The following is a 7,372-nucleotide window of genomic DNA, read 5'->3' as shown; positions in this document are numbered from 1 at the left end:
CTGAAAGCATGTCAGTTACACAACGCCTTTTTATAAGCCTTTAAGGGAAAAAAAAAATCCCTCTCTGAAATTTAACTGAGAGTTTGATTTATATATAAGATAGCACAAAAATATTAACCTTTCGATGTCTTTATTCTGCCGCAAGCTGGGTTTGATTTAATTGATTGCCTCATTGCACTGTTCTGTGAGTAGTTGGCAGCCTCTTGCTCCTGTACCCAGCTAAAGTAAAGCAGAATTTAAGTCTCCATTTGTCAGACAAGCCTACCAGTGCTTGTTTGAGCCTCTTGTGTACAACTCACATCAGCTAAGATAATCTCTCTAATGTGATGGAAATTACTTCACCTGACAAAATCTGCTTTTGGCAAGGTTACCAGAATGAAAAGTGACTGAGTGTGAAAGTATGAATAGGAGCTGAAACCATATGTCTAACTAGTTAAAGGAACTCATACTGTCAAAAGAATGAAAAGGATGGACTGCACGAGGGGCCTGGAAGATGAAGCCAGGCAATTTCAGGTCAGCACTGTGCTAATTTTGGGGTAGCCTCGTACCAAAGTGCTCAGTTGGAAACAATAAATGCCTGATTTCAAGCCTTGTGCTTTCCTGCAGCACTCAGGAGCCCAGAATTCAATGGAACTGTGTGGTCCTTTGGTGCAGCATCAGCAACAGAGCTAGTCAAAACCAGTGTCACTTTGGAAAACCGTCTCTAGGTGTTGTTATAAAAACAATTTGTCAATGTTGGGTGGTCTTGCAACAAAATATTAATAACAATAGTAATAATAATGTAAAGAACAAGAATAAAAACGGCTCAATGCTTCAGATTTCAATGTACAAAGTTACATCTAACTGCTGTGTTGAGATGCAAATATTGTGCCTGGGCAAAGTGAGGAGACTTCTGCTTTTTCAAAGCACTGCACAGACCAATTTCATCCATACTGCTGGCTTGAGTAGTATTGAATATTTCAATAATAACATGAATTGTAGAGTCAAAGAATAGTTCGTGTTGAAAGGGACCTTAAAAGGTCCAACTCCTCTGCAATGAGTACATGGTATTATAATTTTTCCTTTTTCCATTGCTGAACACCAGAAAGCCTAGGGTACAAGTTACTCCAGCTCATACTGCATTTCATGTCTACCTTTCAGTTGTCCCAGAATACACAATATTCTAAGTTCTGTGTGTCAGGAGAAAAGAGCTAGGGAATTTTTTTTCCTCTGGGATGATTGGAAAAAGCTCCAAGTTTTATTTAATTCTTTTTGTTCTGCAGTTTTACTGTCCATCAGCTGCTTGATCTTACACCGTGGAGGACAGTGTGAATTTTCTTTTGTCTGTGATGGAAAATAATCAAATTCCATAAGACAATTCATGTATGCATTTTATTTCCAGTTGCATCTGAGAAGGCAACATATGTGATGATAGTTTGGTGGTTTGATGTGTGGGGAAACGTCCAGATCAATATTTGACTCTGCAAATCCCATTTGTTTAACTTCTTCACATTGGATCAGTGACTATTTCAGGATATAACAACTCCCAGGTAGGAGGAGAATCACGGGTTGTACACGCTGTTTGGCATCTCTGCATGGCATTTTTGGAGGTAGACGTAGAAACCCTCTGAAGTGACGAGAGTTCTTGTGACTCCCCCTGATGTGGCAGCAAGCCCAGCTTTTGGTGCACCCCCCTCCCAGCAGAGCTTGGCCTCACTGTCGAGCCAAATGCGTACATGGCTTCCGGCTGATCCATGGCACAGGCAGCTTTCCATCTGTCTGCTGAGCTCTGGATGGACATGCCAATAACAGTAACATGCAGTAAACAGACAGCAACAATTCTTGAGGTAGTTTTGCTGGATATTCAGATTATAGAATTAGACAAAGCAATATTTGTTCATTTGATTCAATCACCCCCCGCTTTGAGTGCATAGCCAAGACAAGCAGACAGGAGAATGAACTTCATCTGATGCTGTAAATGTAAATATGTGATTCTTATGAAAGCTTTTACAAGAACTGCTGTATTAGTCCAGCACTGAGGGCCATCTTGGCCATTATATTCTTTGCAACTCCAACTAGAGACACTAAAACAGAGAATGCCATGAATATACTGTGTGTGGAATGATTCTTCTCTGCATCCACTTTCTACCAATCAGGAATTTGGGGATAGGGAAAGAGAGATGATGTTTTAGACACTTTTGATGAAGGAAGCATGATGTTGGCCTACTTCTTCTAATAAGGACGTTGCATTTTCGGCTTGCTTGCAATTTCGTTGAAAAGTTCAAAGGTTAAAAGTGTAGAGACAATTGAAGGTTAGAATACTGACCTTGAATAAAGTGAAAGGAAACCTGCAACTTTACTGATTGCTAATTTAATAGTGCCATGCTTTCTGTTGACATTGTTAAAAATGAAGCAAATAAAGCCTTCCTTCCTCCAAAGTGCAGAGTGAATAATTCCTAGTATTTATATTTGATATCTGAAGCCTCTAAGTTCCCTTAATAATGTGCTGAATTAAATGTATAGTAGATATTTTATAAGTCTTCTATAGTTACAGGTCACCTGTGTGCTTGGTGTATTGTACAGACAATTTTTGATGTAGTTCAAGCAAGATCACTTGTTTTACTGTCCATTTTCTGTGCTTGTTTCTGTAACACTTGCATGATTTTTCCAATAAGATGCTGAGAACTGCCTGATTATCTGAGTGTAGTTGAACGTAACATAAATTGGTTACTCTTATCACATATTAGGAATTGCATGGTGTTTTGTAGATCTAGGCCAATAACTGTGCTAATATTATCTATTTATCATTCTGCAGTAGCTCCAAAGTACCTCCATAGAAGACCAGAGCTTTTTTTCCTGCTACCTGCTGCAAAAGTTTAGTGAAAAATGCGCTTATTTACTTTTCTTAAATCACAAACAGTATTTAGCAGTTGCTTGCTTGTGGGTATGTCATGTTTTAAACTGCAAAGGAACACATTTTCAAGTATTTTAATGCTGGTTTACTATTTCCTGCTTCTATATCTCTTTCTGTAGGGCTTTTTCATGTTATTGCTTTTTGCTGTCTGATGCAATAACTACTGTTTCATTTCAAAGACACAACTAGCAGGACTATAAGTGCCAGTATTTTTTCTGAAGTAGTGTTATTATATGTTAATTTTTCTGTTTGCTTATACAATAGATGGAGACTTGGCATATTTTGTGCATTCAACTTCTGTTTCTACTTTAGCCCTGAGACTCACTGCTACTCAGGAGTCCTATCTTCTTTTTTCCTCTGTTTCTTGCACTGAATGGATTTTCATGTTGTGGAACCAGAGGCATGGAAAGATGGTGTTGAACATGTATGACTTGGACCACCTGTCATTCTTTTCAGCTCTGCTTCTGTCCTTCTCTTTTAGAAAGTAAAGACACATAATGAGCACACAATATCAGTGAAAAACACACATATAAAAATGCATATTTTTATTTTCAAGTATGAAGTAGAGATGAACATGACATTACATCATTATCTAAGTTTTCCTCCAGGCAATCAACAGTGTGTCAAACATTTGCATTGGACTGAAGTATCATCTGTCCCACAAGAGCATGAAAGAATATATATATCTGTAAAGGCACTGTAAAGTAGGTGTGAATCAAAAGGACTTCATAGCACTACATTTATATTTGATAGAGCTACAGCAACAAACATAGCAAAACCACCAGACAAATATCACTGTCAGTATTCTGAGACTGTAACCTTGAAAAATTAAACCATCAAACAGAGAGAAATTTTTCATGAGATTTCTGTATATCTATAAACAGCTCTTAAATTCGTAAAATTAATAGTTTGGGTCAGGGATTTAATTCAACAGAGATATCCAGATGAAAGTAATTCACTGTAGTCTTAATGAAAGATCTAAATAATAATAGAGAGTTGTGCATGCATATGTAGCATCTGTTAAGCTTGTTAAATACACCTAAATTTAGATTTTTTAATGGGTGTACTTGGACTAGTAGGAATGTGGGTTTTAGTTAGTTATCTCTACTTTAAGAAGGATCATTACAAAGCCTTTAGCGTCTCTTGAGCATGCAGAAAACACCACTATTAGATAGGTACCTTTACAACTTTGAAAGGTACACCCTGTTCATTGTAAGGGAATAAGCTCTGTATGTGCACACAAAATTATGATGTAGCAATGTGAACGGGGGTCCTGCCACCCTGGGAGGGAGGGAACCATGGTGCTTTGCTGAGCTTTTTCTTCCTCCCCATCTGCAGCATCCATCCCTCCAAGCAGAGGTTGCTCTCTTTTAGGTAAGGAAGGAAAGGTGACTCGACCACCTGCGTTAGTTGAGACAATACAATTAACCCAGCTAGCGAACTGTCACAGCATGACAAACTCGACATCAAATGGCCAGAGAGATTGCTAAGGCTCTTCCAGCAGGCTAATTTCTAAAAGATCCTTGGTTTTGGCATGTTCCTTGGACGTGGCAATGAGGAAGAATCTCCTGGCCAGACACTAATAATTGTCCTGCCGTAACAGGCCTGTCAGCACTTTTTCCACCCTGGTGAAAGCAACACCTTCCTCCCAGGGACAGGTTAGAGTTTAAACATCACAGCCCTCTCAGTGCTGGGAGTGCTGTCAGCTCACAGCTGGATTTTATACAAGGGTATGAAGGGGAGCAGTTCTTGCCATGTGTCTCCAGCTGCCAAGGAAAGCTCAGACACAACCACGGCCGAGCAAGTCCGGGGTGATGAAGGGCCTCAAGGAATGACATGTAGCCTCTTGCTGAGACTGAGGGGACCATGGCACATGTCTTACAATTTTCTGAGTAAAATATGATGCCCTAATGTCATGCTAATACATAGGAAGGCATCGTTGCTCATGTCACAGCGATCTCACAACCGGCTGGATGAGAAGGATTTTGAGAAAAGAGTAGCCCTACTCGAGGGCAGATGATAATAAAACACGTTCTTCTGGCTAAAATTTCAGTAATCAAAGTAAAAAATTTATATTAATCAAAAAAATGCATCGATATATTCCATTTTAGTCTTTATTTTAATCACATACTAAGTAATGGTTAGATTGTGATTAGCTTGTAATACAGAATTCTGAATTATTTTATCTTTTCACCACATAGGAATAAAAAGTAAGTCTTGCCAGAGGTTTGGGACTTTTTCCTCCTTTTTTTGGGTAGCAATTTTTAAGCAAATAGAGATAATCTAAGTGCTGAGCAATATTAATTGCATATGCTGACATTTTAAAGAAATAAAAATCAAATCTTCCTTTGAAAAAAGCACAGTGAAATCAGTGGAGATTAATTAATGAGAATTAATCTGGCCTAGTGAATCCTGAGGGAATAAATATTCAAAAAGAATATCCCAGTAACCTTAATTTAAGTAGATCTTGGCATAAAATTAATTTTTAATTTCCCAATAAATTTTACAATATTTCAGGTCCTGAATTGGAATGAACATTTAAAAAAACTTATTTTCTACCAAACAAACTTAAACTATTGAGGGGATCAACTGAAACATTTCTGTATGACGAGAACAAAATATTTAATTAATTTTGGCTTTTCAGAACTTTTGTTCCAAAAAAAAAAATAAGCTGTATGTTTTTGTTTAAATAATTCAAAAAGAAAAATGAACATTTCAGTTTTCAAGTGCTCTTTTTATATTCTGGATACAATTTCAACAGGATAGCATTAAATTTTTAATTCATATTTTGTTAAAATGACAACATTTTTGATCAGATTCTGTTTTAAGAGATTTAGTGCCTGGATTTTATTGAATAAAACAATCAGCCCTGAGCTCTACGTTAGGGATTTTATTTGTGTTTATAGAATCTGCCAAAGAAAAATTGACCATAAATTTATGCTTTTTGAAACACAACAATTATTTTAGGAACGTTGACCTCTGAGGTAATGGGCCAAGTTTTCAGCTGATGTCAACAGATGTCACTTCACAAAAGACAAAGCCTCTGACCTGGAGTTGATTAGGGTTTGGTATCCTGGAATTTCAAATATATGTCAGTGGATTTTCTGATGAAGCCTCTTTATTCCTGGAGAGTTGGTTGTAATTCATATAAATATGCACCCTGTCAAAAAAAAAATAGAAGGAATGATTTGGCACAGAAGTGCTGTTACAGTAACAAATGTCACAGACTTCATTCTCTGTGCAAAAGGAACTGTGCAATCAGCATTTGCCACAGAAGTTCCCAGACCATGGTCCATGGAGCCCTTGCCTGTGGTCTGGTCAAAGGGAGCTGACTGTCCTGGCTTCAAGCTGGCAAAAGACATTAAAACATAACTAAAATAAATTACTCCCCTTTTGCTTCTAAGTAGTTGCTGCAGTTGTCACAGGCTTATTGTGCAGTCACAAAGGGAAAAGGGGAAAAATATCCACGAGCTTGTGTGACAGCACTGCTGGCTGGAAAAGTGTGAGGACTTCTGTGCTTTCAGGCCACCTTTGTTTATGCTGATGAGATTTCACTTTCTACCACTGAAATCCCAAACTGAAATTGCTGTGTGTTCCTGTTAGGTAGCTCAACCTTCTTAATAAGCTCATTGCAGAATCAGGCTGCAAGAGGCCTCATTTATAAATGAGCAGGTTTTTTTCCCTGTGGAGGACTTTGTCAGCAGCTTTAAGGGTGCCTATAAACACAAAATGTCTCTTTATCTAATGAGTTACCTTCCTCCTTGTCCTTTATTTTCTGCATTGGCTGTCAACCCTATAAAGAAGTTGTTTTCACCAGTGAATGAACATTTGTCATATTAATTGATAAGCCATCCAACATCCATAAAGAAACCTGAGATTCTTTATTGCCAAAGATGATGTTACCGCTTTTTTTACTTCTTAGAGCTTTGCCCACTTTCACTGCCCTGAGTAATCCCAGGGGTGAAGAAAAAAACCCTTTAATAGAAAACATGAGTATTCATGGACCTCACATCACCAGCGTCAGCATCTAGATGAGTTGGGTGCTCAGATGTAGACTTCTGAATTTCCAGTGAACTCTAAAGACATATTATCATCAGTGCAGCTCTGTTTCCATCTGCAGTTTCCATACCCAGATGTGTGCATAGCCAGTTGGTTCCATTATATCCATCTCCCCTGTACTGAAGAACTTGACATTAGCTTCTGCATTTGCATCTTCCCTGCTGTTGTTAGCAAGGTTCTGTGAGGACTGGATGCTGTGAATCATTAGTTGACCTACTTTTTATCAGCTTTTATCTGGTGCCTTCTGGCTTCTTCAGAATATGAGCTTTTCTCCATGTGTGCCTCTCTCACTCTCTCTTTCTCTCTGCTTGGTTTTCAAAGATGTTTTTCTCCAAAATATTAGTGGGAACCAGAGGGACGACAACATCAAAGTCAGCATATATTTCTTCTTTGTTTTTGCAGTTGTACTTGCCCTTAGGT

The sequence above is a fragment of the Neopelma chrysocephalum genome, unplaced genomic scaffold (genome assembly GCF_003984885.1).
Source record: "Neopelma chrysocephalum unplaced genomic scaffold, ASM398488v2 Primary Assembly neopelma1_81, whole genome shotgun sequence".
NCBI lineage: Eukaryota > Metazoa > Chordata > Aves > Passeriformes > Pipridae > Neopelma > Neopelma chrysocephalum.
The sequence above is the reverse complement of the archived record's forward strand: the minus strand, read 5'-3'. Positions refer to the sequence as shown.